At 39.2% G+C, this 16302-nt stretch overlaps 1 pseudogene across 1 annotated transcript; it reads right to left on the bottom strand.

Annotated features, from left to right (window-relative positions):
• Positions 1–428: 428 nt before the first annotated feature.
• Positions 429–14485, bottom strand: LOC147862128 (uncharacterized; annotated as a pseudogene). Its single transcript, XR_015529998.1, has 7 exons — positions 14265–14485; positions 3685–3786; positions 3458–3569; positions 2504–2619; positions 1805–1995; positions 1078–1235; positions 429–716 (listed from the first exon to the last, which is right to left on the bottom strand). The product of XR_015529998.1 is annotated as an uncharacterized LOC147862128 (transcript).
• Between the last annotated feature and the right edge of the window lie 1817 nt (positions 14486–16302).

Genomic DNA, 16302 nt, shown 5'->3' with positions numbered 1-16302 from the left:
TGGATATTTGGTCACAATGACAACTTCACAAATGATATAATGATGATGGCATAAGAACAGACCTGAAGATCATCAAGGAAAGACCTTCACAAAAAGAAATCCGAGAACCATCAACATAGATGTAACAAAAACAAAATACTGAGAATCATCAAATTACGATGATAAAAGGGATACAAAGAATCACCGTATTTAGTTATATAAAAATACTGAGAAACACCAAATTATGAAGAAATGCATGAAATTTACTTTACAAAATGCATAGCACATACAAAAATTAGAGGTGGTGGATTGTCCATCCATATCATCATGTAGATATTTGTGTAGGTTTAACATGAACCATTTTGTACTTCTTCCTTAAATGAGAGAAATGCTTTTTCATGTGTACATAGAACTTCATCTTTCCGAACCTTCATTGTGTTTTCATGATCTCCATTAAGGCCACATATCAATGTCTTGATTGTGTATTATGTGCAAATATCTAAAGTTGAACTATATACTTTTCCTCCTTCAAGCACTCAACCCAAGTGCAATCAATGTGCTCAATTTGAATACTTGAGGTGTACGAGTTCCGAGACATCGGAAGACATCTATGTCTCCAGATACAGTTGCATTCCATACTGTTCCATTTTCGTCCGAATTTCTTCTCGATGCATTTGCACGGTAATCACAGATGATGCACCTGATATCGATCAACGACACGAGCTTCAAAATTAACCCTGAAAAATTGACATTGATTGTTAAAAAAATCTATAGATCGCTCATCCCTTAGAAGCATATAGATTGTTCTTCAAAATGCACTACTCTATTGCATGGATTGATACTTGGAAGTATACTGCGCATTACACATGGTATCAGACCCTCTCTTTCATTCCTCCAAGAGCATATAGACTGGAAAAGGATTTGGGTATTGAAAGTGACGAGTTAAAAGTCACTCATGCACTTTTAAATATAAAACTATTTATTGGTAGTTATACCAATGTCAAGACAGACTTCCACACAAAAGGCTCTTGTTTCGACTGGACTATTCAATTATCGAAATAGATAAATAAACCATTTAGTTAAAAACAAGAGACAAACCTTTGCGCAAAAGACGAGATTTTTGCTTATGATTGATGCTTATCCTCATCTCGCGAACACATGATCTTTTTACCAATTTCAAAGCCTCCATGTCCTCATCACATCCATCACACCGTATAAAGTCTCCAAGCATCATCGCTCCTCCCTCCGATGTGATTCTAGAAGATAGAGATACATAACCCATTGCAGTTATGAGAATAATTGACAAATTACATTTCTCGTCTGCTGCTATGGGTCAAACTCAACTGAGGCATGGATATTGTGGTTGGAAAAATGAGACCTACATTCTACTACGAAAGTTGAGAGTCCATTAGTACCATTCTCTATCGGTACAACTCAAATGCAGCATGAGCTTTGTTGCTTGGAAAAAATGGTAAGTACATTCGACGATCAAAACTGCGAGTACATTAGTACCACCTATCTGTACAACTTAAATATAGGATTGGTTTTGCACATTCTACAATGAAAAAATGTTAGTTCCTTCCTCTATGGATACATCAAATGTGGCATTAATTTTGTGCTAGGAGAGGAGAATTGATCACCAAAGCTGCAACTTACAATGCAAGAAGCCAAACGATTAAAATCAATTGGAGAGTGGGAAGGGGCAATTGAACTCCAAGGTTGTAGCTTATACGGGAACCCGAACCACTAGGCCAATCAATAAGAAATGGTAATCCTTCCCATCTCTTCCAAACCAATTTGCAACTTGAGAGGTGTAGAGGTTCACCTGTCCCACAACGGCACAGTGCAAAGGATGCTATGTAGCTGACCATACAAATCTTTTGATATCATCATTCTCTTTCTCGAAATCTTCAGTTTTGCACAACAAGTCTTGCTCTTGCTCGACTCCTTCCTCAAAAACACCTCCAACTGTTGTAAGAGAATACTTGTGACTGCCCAAGAATGGTTTCATTGAGCCTGATGATGAAGAAATGATCCTCAAGGTGAGAACCATTAACAACAACAAAAAATCTTTTTCATAAAGTTCTCACAGAAAACATGTTCAATGATCAAGTATATGAAAAATTTGTCATGATTGTTAATCTGGTCCTTCAGCTACATAGACGGAATAGCTTTGTGATTCTTCTTCCCCTGGCAGTTGCTTCTCTCCATATAACAGTATATTTGTTGATTCATTGGGTTGAACCCGATCATTTGCCATTGAGCAATATGCATGTATGGATGGATGCATGCATATGCATGGATGTTTGTCCGTGTGTGCATGCATGCATGTATGTATCCATACATACATAGTTGCAGTGTGAAAATTTTGACCAAAAGAAACTCAGCCGTTTCTGTTACCATTGCATAGAATTTTGTGAATTGGTAGCCAAAATTATATCTTCTCTTTATGTAAATGAGCTTGGGTTACAAACAAGAACTGGCTCCAGGAGTACAGTCTGCATAAAAACGAACAAAAAAATACCTGCTATCCACATTTGCAAGAACTACAATGATATCAATAAAAGTTGGTGGCAATTCCAACCCTCTTCCAGAGAGATATGCCTCTAGCAACATAGACCGATTTTTAACTTCCTCAACCTGTCAAATACATAACATTTCCATAAATCACCCAAATTACAAACTACATATATATAGGCATGAGATGATTCAAAACCATCAGAATCCCATATATACTACACCATGTGCCCTCTAAAAAAGATTACATGATTTTATGTTTTATAAATACCTAAAAAACCATACACTAAAATTATATACGTCATATATGACATGGTACTCTAAAATATTCATAAAAAATTATTCATGATTGCCTAAAATCCATACTCTACAATACCACGCATCATGTACCACATGTCATACCAAAAAAATGAGGTTTTCCATTTACAAATTGTTCAAAATCATATCTTGTATATGATTCTAAGAACTTTCAAGCAATGTATCATTCATCTATTCCATCAAACCTCTGCATTAAAAGCAATCCAATATTGTTTTCACGCGATTCACAGAGCCCAATATGAATCATATCCATTTTCCGAGAAAGAAGGTTTCTACCATCAACTCGCTTATGCATATTGAGCATAAGATTTTCTCTTAAAATACTGGAAGAGATTGAACTAAAATATATGTTCAATCTTGTATATTTATTTAAAAATGGAAGATGAGATTAAAGACTCACACTATCTACATAAAGATACTAGACCAGATCTCAAGAAGAATGTGGACCATAACTTTATTGTCCAGCTAATTTATTATACAATTAATTTCTTTTTGGTTAGATTGCATATAACATAGTGTCGAACTTTTACCGCCCAAAAAGTTGTTTAAAAGCCTCTTTAAAACATTAAACCTCTGCAAAAAACATAGATCGTTGCGACATTTTTGCAAATGCAAGTACAAGAGTATGAAGCAAGAGGCTTACGATGTTTCCATGCCTAACAAATAAACCATTTTCAAATGTTTGACACCAGCTTCCATTAATATCACTCTTTATTGTGCCTCTCCAGTTCTTTACATCAAGTATGCAGAGCTTCCTATTCAGAAACCATTTGTGCAACATGGATAAAGAAGCATTTCAGTTCTCTTTTGCATGAAAAAATTACAGTATTCAGATGCAATTTGAAATATATTTTTACATATACAACTGACCTTTTGGTAAGGATTACGATATCGAAATCTTTCTGCTCTTTGCCTTCACTACTAGGAATTTGCAAAGCACCAAAAACATCAAGTCCAGGATAATGTTGCAATCTGTGGACACAGTCCTATCATCACACATGTTTCATGAAAAAGTTCTGAATACATGTGGATGCATCCTTTACATAAAATCATTCTGATGGAAAATACAACTTTTCTTGAACATCACTTTTACAGAGATTTGAGCAGTAGTAGTATGCATCAGCAGACATGGGAGCTTCATCAACATAAATACATCAGATTAGCTCTGGTGTCTCTACACATTTGGCAAGTGACGTACCGATTTCAAGTTAGTATGCGCAAATGGCATCATAGTTTTGCATTCCCTGGTTTCAGTATGGACATATACTACCTATCTTCTGATACTCCCTGGATGCACCATCTATCATTCACACAGATATTGGCCAAGACATTGGCAAATATCTCATTCACCTAATACCTAGGAGAACATGGATTCAACTGTTACGAGCATGACCATATAATATCCCGTGGTAAGAATTTACCGTAGTATTCTATACACGTGGATAAGTGTGAGGGTTAAATGAGAGTGTAAAGAAGGGGAGGATTACTTTTAATCCTCGGGATTGAGACAACCCATTAGGTCAAGTGTGAACTTGCCTGGGGGCCTTGGGTATCGCTATAAATAAGAGGCCTAGCTACCCTCATTTGATCATCTTTTGACTACATCGAGACTCTGCTCGTGTGGTGGGTCAACTCTTGTAGCGAGCGCGCCAGCACCAGGTACGACTCGACGCCACGGCGGTGGTATGGGACGCCGATCGAGGCTCGAGTCCGTCTCGATCCCTTCGCTCGGGGGTGGTCGGGTGGATCGGCACCCTTCTTTCTCTTTCTCCTTTCTATCTATCTTTCATTATCCTTATTTTGAGCTTACATTAGTACTATGATCTATAATATTTGGTATCAGATTTTTTTACTAATGTTTCTTTGTTTTTCATTTGTCTTTTGATTGATGCTGATCGATCATTGTGCGGTTGGCCTTGATCCAGACAACGATCAACAAAGAACTTCGGTAACTCTTTCCATATTTTTTTTTCTATTCTCTCTTCTCCCATCTAATCATGTGTTTAGTTTATATGTAATTTTTTTTTTCATTAAATCAATGATGTTGTAGTGGTCTTTAATTGATTATCTAAAACGTTTACATATGTGCACGAGGTCAATACCTCGTTTGACATATTAATAATATGTGATGAGTGTCGTATGCGTACGAGGTTAATACCTCAATTACGTATTACGTTCACGAACATATGTTACGTTTGCGTATGAGTTTAATACCTTAATTTGTTGTAAACGATATGCGTTTGGTCTCGTATGCGTAAGAGGTCAATACCTCCATTGCGTATTACGATGATCTTTTATTTGTGGATGTTTCGTGTGCGTAGAGGTATATACCTCGATTACGTATCTCGATCACATCATTTGTGGCTATTTAATATAACGATATGTTTAATATAGGCATATGTGGTCACATATATACGTATTTGATCGTATATATGTGAAAAGTAAACATATGTGTATATTCGTTATTACGTGATTATGTCGAAAGTTGTCATGCTCGGGAAAAGGATGTTGGTGGCCGTCCTCACATTTTTGTGAGAATGGCGTTGTCACCATTCCTTTTTCAACAATTTTTTATTGTTGACAACCCCGTTGATGACCTCGATTTCGTTACGTAAAGAAACGCAATAGCCATAATGATGTTGAGTACGTAGGGCTTGACCCACTTCAAGTGAGGTCGCTCCAATGACGCACGTATCCAACATCCTTCCCTCGTTACATGGATACGATGCCACCATGAGCTCGTTCTTACGAGAGGCATTCGTAATGACGTGACCATGTGATGGCCCACGTGAGCCTACTACGAAACGAGGGCTCATCTGGCTTCACCATTAGGTTGCACTTTGCCGTATGCCATCGTAATTACGAGACTTGAGGTTAGGTAACGTATCAACATAGTTTTGTTAAATGAGGGCAAAATAAGGACCTTGACATATATGTTCTTTTAAAAAACATATATGATCAATTGCCTCGCATATCTCTTATACGCATCAAACATTAAGCATTCGAGAAGAGCAACTTACTTGGTTGGCTCAAGTGTTTAATGTATTTGTTCTCGAGGTCTCGAGTTCAAATATGACCAAGACCATACAACATCCTTGATACATATGACTATAACACATGTTTAGACTTAAGGTCTAAGTGCACCTCGGGGTCCTCGTAATAGGACTTAAAGAGCCGAAACCACTTATGTGGGCACCGAAACATAGTTTATTGTTAACATTTTTTTTCGTGTATAAACTATTCATGACGCGAACATACATGGTTGAGCCTCGGGGAGCCACCATGAAAAAATCGATATAGAGATCAGGGAAAGACATTTATTTGTCACCCCCATGGTTTTTAAAACACCTTTGTGTTACCATAGTAACCTGATCTTGAACCTCATCTCATACGTCTAGAGGGGTATTGACGTGAGATAATGATATCGATTAATGCTCGCCCATGATATGTTTACATCACGACAAGATGTTATGACTATATCTCTGACCTTATCCTATTTCTTTTCCAGAAATAATCTTTAATGGCTCAAATTAACGACCCGATGTCATCCGCTCAAGCGGAAGGAACTCAAGGGAATCCTCCTGGACAAATGTCCACTGAGATGTATTTGGCACAAATAACCCAATACCTTAGTTTCACCGCTCAACAGATGACCGAACTTCGGCAATCTCAGAGTGCTCTTGAGGCACGTGTCATTAGTCTACAACGTGAGACTAATAGACCTGATGAGCGACAAGGTGAACCATCATTTGTCGTTAAGCCATTTACGGGAGACAAAAAGGAAAGAACCGAAGAAGCAATCTGCACATGGCTGGGACGATGGGAGTCTCATTTTGAGCTCTATCCCACGCCAGATAGTACGAAGATTGCATATGTCGGCCGAGAACTCGGGGGTAAGGCCGCCGCCTGGTGGCGTGGCCTCCGTACTATGGGGAAATTGCCCGATGCCTGGACAGATTTTGTCACGGTTTTTAAGGGCCAATTTCTGCAACCTCCCTCTCGAACCGAGGCAGCACAAGCTTTAATGAACCTCTCTAGCAGGAAATTTTCCTCGCTAGAAGACTATGTTCACCATGCTAGAACCCAAATCCAAAAATCGGGTCTAGAAGGGGACAATTGGTTGATAGCTTGTTTTGTCAATGGCATCCCCAATTCGGACTATCACTGGATAGTGCACGATAAGGATCCAAAATCCTTCGAAGAGGCCGTTGAAATAGTTCTTCGCTATCAACGCACTTCGAAGAAGGACCATAACAAACCCAACGAAGCGCCCGGGACTAAGCAGTTGCAATTTGTTGGGAAACGCAAGACACCCAACGAATTCCTGGATCGCGATTGTAAGCGACAACATCCTTTTTGTGTATTCTGCAAAAAGAAGGGTCATACAAAAGATCAATGTCGAAAGCTCCAACGGAAAGAGCACGACAACAAAGCTAAAGCTGCAGACCATAAAGGTCAGATTCCTAATGTCCTTCAGGTCTATACACATCATTTAAGTAATTGTCAATGTTCTTTCCCTCACTATGTATTGGGTCCCAATGATTTACTACGTGCAAACGGGTATATCAATGGATCTCCCGTACAATTTTTATTTGATTCGGGAAGCTCACACAATTTTGTGAATGATCGTTTGGTTCAGATATGGGGAATCCAACCCACCGTAAGTGATCACACCTACACGGTGCACTTGGCTGATGGAAGAGTACAATACATCAACGGGGCGATTCATTCATTAGGAATTTCTATTGATACTTATATAGAGGAAGTAGACTTCCATGTAATGAATCTTTGTACCACCGATGTAATACTGGGTTATCCCTGGTTTTATAATAAAAACTCTTCTTTATTTATTGATTGGGTTCGACATTCCATTTCTTTTGTACTGAACGATTGTACGCATTTTATTCAATGTGTAAAAAAACAATCCCTCTCGATTGTTTCCTCGTGTACATCAATATCCGAGTTGTCTTGTTCTACGTTATTTTATTGTGTACTTGATCCGGACATTCACGTTTACAATATCGATAATGTCCCGATTCAATTAACATATTTTGAACAACAACAACTTGATGAAATCTTAAATGATTTTCATGATGTTTTTCCAAGTGAACTACCTGATGGGTTACCTCCTAAACGTAATATAGACCATCGTATAGATATTGTACCTGGTGTTGCACCAATAAGTATACCTCCGTATCGCTTAAGTCGATCCGAAGAAGATGAGGTATCTAAGCAACTCACGGACTATTTACGAATGGGTTATATACGTTATAGTAAATCTCCATGGGGTGCACCAGTTCTCTTGGTTAAAAAGAAAGAGGGCACATGGCGTATGTGTATTAATTACCGACGCTTGAATAAAGTGACGATCAAGAATTCGTATCCATTGCCCCGGGCTGACGATCTAATTGACCGTCTCCAGGGAGCTCGGTATTTTACGAAACTTGATCTCCGTACTGGCTACCATCAAATACGAATAAGTGAGGACGATGTTCCTAAAACGGCATTTCGTACGCGCTATGGCCATTACGAGTTTTTGGTTATGCCTTTTGGTTTGACCAATGCTCCGGCTACTTTTCAACAAGAAATGAATGACATTTTCCGAGAACAACTTGGAAAATTTGTCGTTATTTTCTTGGATGATATTTTAGTTTATAGCCGTACATTACAAGAACATGCTAGACATGTCCGCTTTGTTTTACAAACATTGCGTGACAAACAGTTTTATGCGAAGATCTCAAAATGTGAGTTCTTCAAGAAATCAATTACTTATCTAGGACATCTCATAACCGAACGAGGAGTTGAAATTGATCCTTCTCGCATTGAGAAAATCAAGCTTTGGCCCACTCTTCGGAATATTCGAGAAGTTCGATCATTCCTTGGTTTTGTGGGGTTTTTGCGAAAGTCTCTTCGTAATTACTCCCAATTGACGACGCCGTTTACTGATCTTTTAAAAGGTCAAACGCGTAAGTCTACAAAACCTATTGTGTGGAATGCTACACTAGACCTTGCATTTAAGGAACTCAAGGACCTAGTTTGCAAGGCTCCTTCACTTCTTTTACCTGATCCTTCAAAACCTTTTGAGGTTGAAACCGATGCAAGTGATTATCCTATAGGTGCTGTCTTGTATCAAGATGGTAAACCAATAGCATTCGAGAGTAAGAAACTTGATTCTGCTCAATGTCGGTATACCGTTCAAGAAAAGGAATTATTTGCAGTTATACATGCGCTCAAAACATGGCGCCATTATCTTTATGGAAATCACTTTGTGGTAACTACGGACCACGAGTCCTTGAAATATTTTTGTGACCAACAAGACTTGAAAGGTCGTAAGGCACGATGGGCTGATCTCATCCAGGACTTTGATTTTTCCATACGATATCGTAAAGGTTCCATGAACATTGTCGCTGATGCACTAAGTCGCATCCGTGAAGTTAACACGCTTAGCTTCACTGAAATATCATCAGATCTTTATGATCACCTTCGAGGAAAGTATCCTGATGACAGTTATTTCGCAAAATACTGGGCTAGAGTTGAGTCTGGAACAGACACCACCACATCCTCGAAGGAATACTTCCACATTGCTAACGGTTTGCTCTACCGTAATGGGAAGGTTTGTGTTCCAGATTTACCCGAGGTCAAAAAGAGGATTCTTTTTTAATGCCATGATGCACCCTCAGCAGGGCACCCTGGAATACATCGTACACTCGTTCTCATCTCCACTCAATTTTATTGGCCTAAGATGCGTCCTGACATACATAGCTATGTGACTAAATGTCACCAGTGTCAGGTTAACAAAGCCGAGCGACTTAAAGCCGCAGGACTTTTACATCCCTTGGACATTCCCAATAATAAGTGGGAAAGTATATCCATGGATTTTATTGTTAGCCTTCCTCGCACCCAAAAAGGTCATGATGCCATCTGGGTTGTCGTTGATCGACTAACTAAAATGGCCAGATTTATTGCTACTAAAACCACGGTAACAGCTCCTGAATTGGCTTACCAATTCGTTGACGAATTGTTTCGTTTTTATGGGTTACCGATGGATATCGTGAGTGATCGAGATCCAAAGTTTACTAGTGACTTCTGGACACAAGTCTTTAAGAAGTTAGAAACTACGTTGAGCATAAGCTCCACGGATCATCCTCAATCCGATGGACAGACAGAACGAGTAAATCAAATTATTGAGGACATGCTTCGAGCATACGTTGGTGCAAAACCAACAAAATGGGAACGTTATCTCCCAATTTTGGAGTTTGCTTATAACAGCTCCAAGCATACGTCGACGGGATATAGTCCTTTTATGTTGATGTATGGTTTTCAGCCACGAGCCCCGATTGATGTTACTATACATCATGATGAGTTGCGAAGTACGCAAAACTTTCTTCGGGATATGCAAGATATGTTGCATATTGCACGAGATAATATAAAAACAGCTCAAGATAGAGCGCGTTTTTATGCCGATCATCATAGGCAACCTCGTGTATTCAACCCTGGACAGAAGGTATTTTTACGTGTACCTCACAATTCTAAGACATTGTCTACGGGTAAGTGCGCTAAGTTAGCCCCACGGTTTTGTGGACCTTTTACAGTCCTCAAACGCATTGGGTCATCAGCCTATCGTCTCGCTCTTCCCGATGGTGTCGGAATTCATCCAGTCTTTCATGTGAGTCGTCTAAAAGAACTTCTAGGTTCTGGCGACAATACAGTTACGACTGAAACTCTGGTTACTTCTGAAGAATTATCTTCTAAACCACATGTACCAGAAAGAATTCTCGATGTTAAAACAAAAAAATTACGTACTAAAGAAATCCGAGAATTCAAAATAAAATGGATGGATAAATCAATAAAAGATGCCACATGGGAACGCGAAAATACTCTTAGAACTAACTTCCCTAACTTTCCATTGCAAGAGTGCAATGTTTTAAAGAGGGGGAGTATGTTACGAGCATGACCATATAATATCCCGTGGTAAGAATTTACCGTAGTATTCTATACACGTGGATAAGTGTGAGGGTTAAATGAGAGTGTAAAGAAGGGGAGGATTACTTTTAATCCTCGGGATTGAGACAACCCATTAGGTCAAGTGTGAACTTGCCTGGGGGCCTTGGGTATCGCTATAAATAAGAGGCCTAGCTACCCTCATTTGATCATCTTTTGACTACATCGAGACTCTGCTCGTGTGGTGGGTCAACTCTTGTAGCGAGCGCGCCAGCACCAGGTACGACTCGACGCCACGGCGGTGGTATGGGACGCCGATCGAGGCTCGAGTCCGTCTCGATCCCTTCGCTCGGGGGTGGTCGGGTGGATCGGCACCCTTCTTTCTCTTTCTCCTTTCTATCTATCTTTCATTATCCTTATTTTGAGCTTACATTAGTACTATGATCTATAATATCAACCATCGCATGATCTAGATACAATGATGGAATTCTATTGAGACCATCTTCTTCACATCAGATGTGATGGATTTATACTATGCGGCTATGCCCCTAGATATCCATTTGCCTAAAAGATTGAGATGCATCATTAGACAGATCCATATCTCATCAAATCAGTTGGAGAGATAGGGATAGAAGTGTATCTCCTGATTTGTGGATAAATTATCTATGTCATACAAAGCAGAAACTCGAAGAACACTGCATATGCTACTGGAGTCAACTATTAGAGTTTAAGAAGTTTCCACAGCACTTCTTGCATAGTAATACTAGCTGCTGCTTCAACTGCATGATCCCTACCCCACCCCGACATTGAGATTGTCATTCATAATCACTCACTTCATAACATCAATGATGGTATCAATAACAACCTACTAATTGTCAACAACGACAGCAATAGTAATACCAACCAGCATCCACGTTGTCTCTACTCTGACCTCTGGTGATTTTCGAGTAAGGACATATGATGACAATCTCATCCATAATCACAACAATCAGATCTAAAATTTACAGGTTCCATCCAGTGCCAATAAAAACTCCCTCATCAAGGTAGACAACGATGTGTGGTCGCATACATCAACAATGAGGACGACAGGGATGAGACCAATCGTCATCGTCATCGTCATTATGAAAATTACCTCGCAATAGGCTGTATATCTATATTCTACCTATACTAGTATCCTACATCCTTTTTGTGACTGCATAGGCATCATAATTAGTAGTACTACTACAATCCTCCTAAATAATATCGCATATATATTCATGAATTTAATAGACCACTTGTTTATAAATAATAGTCTCTCTTCCCCACTAGCTACTTAATATTATATTATTCTATGAATGTTGTTACTAATATATTATTTTTAATGGAACCAATTCTCCCATGCCATGAACTTCTATGATCAGAGATGTTGGGGCTATTTGTTACAAGAGATCCACAAATTTAGAGAGTTTGTTCCAAGGTGTACATGATTAGTGGGGTATGTACCAAGGTAGATGTCAAGATTTCTTCAAACAGCTGGGTCAATAGACTAGGAATGCAAGCACAAGCATAACCTCATAGGGTGACTTTGCTTGACTGAGCAATTCATTTGGTTTGATCCAGATGCCCAGCATATGCAAAACATTATATAGAAGATGTTGCCATGTGTCAGAGGATATACAGTAAAATTGTCCAAGATCAAGCACAATCTCCCATGCAATTCACTACCATCCATTCATGGCATCATTGTATGAGACCATTCATGGGCTTGCAAGCTCATGTTCTTCTCTCGGTAAAATAGATTCATCTTGCACGTTTTATCCTCTGCATTTCTTGCCCCGATAGTCCCTGTATAATTGTTCTTCGATAGTCACATAGTGCAGGTACCTAGTTTAGGTACATTTTAATTTTGCTTTATTCACCAAACATTCTATAAGATTTACATGACTCTAACCTCTGGTCTCATAGGTCAGTTTGGTGTTAACATTTCATTTGTCTATTCATTAACAGCCAAAACATACTTAGCTTCTCATGGGCATACCCGCCTACCCAGACAGTATATATACTTGTTCACTCCTACCCTAGGCTAGGAAATGGCCCTTTAATGTGTACAGTGTGGGCAGAGAAGTCAACCTTCTGACCATTAATTATGAGGGAATCTAGAGAGGATGCCAGAGAATGGGATCCAGATTGCCTGTGGGCTTATGAGATTCAGTCCTTTTGGTGGTTACAATACCCATTCTTTCATTATGTGCCCTGCTTACTCTTGGCAGGTCGTATATAAGCTGTAATTATTACCATTCTATCCTACTGAGCCAGCCATTACATTTCCCAGAAGTTCGTGAAAGAAGAATTTTTTCTACGATGAATCATTCTGACCCCATATCCCCATATTCTTGCAGTCATTGTGGAGGGCTATTAGATCCTAAGCATAAGGATGGTCAGGTCAGGTTTTTCTCCCATATTGATCAGTTCTAATCCATAGTTGTTTGCAAGATGTGCTTGATGAATTCATTGTATGGGAGTTGGTTGATCATGTTGGAGAAGGGAAGTTCTTGTGGTATTTATTTCCCTGACCAAGGAACCATGCTTCCCATCTTCCTTAGTCAGTCGAACAGATGGGGGAGAGTTCATATTCCCAGTCTGCCATGAGAGGATTGTTCTTCATTAAAAAACATGTAAATGCAGACTTCGGCTTTCCAATTTAAACGGTTGTAGCATGTGATATACTTTGTCTCCTCCCCCAGTTGTTTCACCTACTTATTCATGGCTTGAATTCCTCTGTAAAGTGCTTGCAATGGCAATGCAAGTGAGCTTGAGTGCATTGTGCTCTTTTCCAAGAAAGTCAGTCAACATAATCACACCCTATATCTTTACATTTCAGGAATCTGGTCTAGTATTTCGCTAGTTCATCCTCTGCTCCTCCAGGGTTGCCCCTTCAGTTGTTGGAAGTAGTTAACTCCATGGCATACCCTATAGATCTCGAATCAGGTCCCCATTTTCCCTTGCCTTTTTCCTTTTGGAGATATACAACCACGTCTCATGCTGAACTTGTCTCTATGAGCCAAGATATGAAAATAGATCTCAAGAAGGGTCAAGTAGCAGAGGAAAAGTGTGCCTCCACTGCAAGAGAAAACCTAGATAAATACATGTAAAATTTGCCACAGATAGACAAGCCAGAAATGCACCTTGGATGGAAGAAGATAGATAAATAGGAAGTGATGCATGTAAATTTTGAGAGAAGAACCCAAAAGGAGAACTCTATAATTATTCCCCATTAATTAGCCTTGATCTTGCTTACTTTTGTAATCAATCAGACTCAATTCTGGCTTTAATCTTCTTAAATACACAATGATTAACCTTGATCTTTCTTATGATCCTAACCAGTCTCAGATATGTCCTTACTTAATCGTCACAGACTTTTCTCATAAGCTAATTTTGTTATTTGACGTGAATCTCTTGAATTAGGAAACAGAGTAAAAAAAAAAGCACTAAAAAGAGGAACAAATTGAAAGAAATAAGAATTAACTTACTTATCCAACATGTGAATTTTGGCCATGAGATCTTCATAATGTCGTGGATCATCATCATCATGGCGTGATATTCCTACTTCAGATGAGGGATTGATGAAACAGTTGGAGAAGAAATCACATCTAAGAAGAGCGTAAGCAGAAGAGGCAGCAGCAAGACCAAGCAGAGAAGCCATATAGCTATGATTCCACACTCTTGTTGATTCCCCCATAGATCAAAACAGATTTTCAGAAAGCTGCACATATATATATCATATATGTATATGGACTCACAGAGAAAGAGAGAGAGAGCCCTACAGATATGTCCTTCTGTCTCTCTTTCTTTTTTCTTGTAAACCTCTCTCTCTCTCTCTCTCTCTCTCTCTCTTGTTCCTCTGTTTTTTCATACATTTTGATTTGGGCATATTCAAGATTCCTTTCACACTTGAAACAGAGGAGGAGGAGACCAGAGAAACACATAAGAGAAGAGAATGTGTTTTTCCTTGCCTTTGGTAGAGGTTGTGTTCCGTTACGTACACACGCACACGCACGCATGCGCATGCGCATCCTGCCTTCCCCCAATCCAGGTCCTTCGATCGTCAATCCGATCAGAGCAAGGAAGAGAACAAGAGAGATTCAATCCCGAATGTGTCCTATGAACTCAATCATCATGCTTGGTGTGACTTGCTTGTAACTTTGTGCATTGATGATGATGATGATGGTTGCTGATTGATTATTGATGGTTGATGATTGATGATTGATGACTTGTTGCATGAGGATTAGGGAGACTCAGGTCGATCTGAGTGCTTCGATCGGGTTGACATCGATCAGAGTGCTTCAATATGATCCTCCTCCTGAGTCATGATCTAGGCATTGGACAGTTTTTCAAGTGCTTTGTGGTTTTATTGAGTCCTTTAGTATCGTCAAATCATATTCAAAAAGAAAACCTAAACAATTCACCACCTCGTTCAAGATGTACCCATGTGTGCGAGCACGCACATGTGAATCCATTTTCACTCATTGTTGTGTTTTTGTTTGATGCATGTTCATGGGACAAAGACCTACTTGACAATTGACACTCTTTGAAAAATCTTCAAATATATATATTTTAGGAAATGAACATGTATTTGATTGATTATAGTCCACTAGTTAGTTTAAGTGATCATTCGGAGGAATGGTTCCAAGTTAAACACAACCTCATCCTCGCGAAATTTTCAAGAACTTAGAGTATATTTCTGCAGATCCGTCATTTTGCTAGTATAACAATTTGCATGTTGTTTTTATTCCTGCCAAAAGCCAAGAGCAAATAATAATTGTGACAACCTAAAGTTACAAAAGTTGCAATTCATCAAGAAAAAACGTGATTTGCTTTGAGCAATCCAACACCAAGTACAAAACTAGAACTAAGGTTGTTACGCGATGTCAAGCATCGGATTGTATCCCTAGGGACAAGACTGTTTCCACTTCTTTGGCTCAAAAAGTCAAAGGCCAAGCCATGCCTTGTCAAACATGGCATATGCACAAGATCATTTGCGTACTAGATGGCATACACACAAGAGGTGATAACTATAAAAAATAAATGGAAATGGTATCGAAATATTGTCGAACGAAAGACAAATTTCAATGCACACAAATGCTTTCAATGCACACAAATGCTTGCTTCATTTATTTATTTTCATTCAAAAGGTTTAGTAAAAGTTAAACAAGATTGGGGGCCGAGCGCAACAAGATTCGAATCCTATCAAATTGAGCGAGGCTGCAAAGGATAAGCACTCTCGGGATTAAACTCAAGGAAACCAGGTGATGCCCGCATGTGAAAGGTTAAGCTATGGGGGGGCTATCTATTGATTGAGTTGACTGATTGACCGGTCGTGGTTAGAACCTTAGTTTGCTGGACTTTTGCAAAAACAGAAACACTCGGCTTAGCCTCATCGTTGGTTCGGATTGGAAGCTTTGATACACAATGGTCAAACCCTAAACCCTAAACAATAAACCCACATTGAATCAAACACACTCACACCACCGCACCACCACCAACAACAACAACAGTTCATGTGATGAT

Source organism: Azolla caroliniana, unplaced genomic scaffold, assembly GCF_043228905.1.
Source record: "Azolla caroliniana isolate FFs.n. ecotype wild unplaced genomic scaffold, voAzoCaro1.0.p SCAF_7, whole genome shotgun sequence".
NCBI lineage: Eukaryota > Viridiplantae > Streptophyta > Polypodiopsida > Salviniales > Salviniaceae > Azolla > Azolla caroliniana.
Note: the sequence above shows the minus strand (reverse complement) of the source record. Positions and strands in the feature narration are given on the sequence as shown.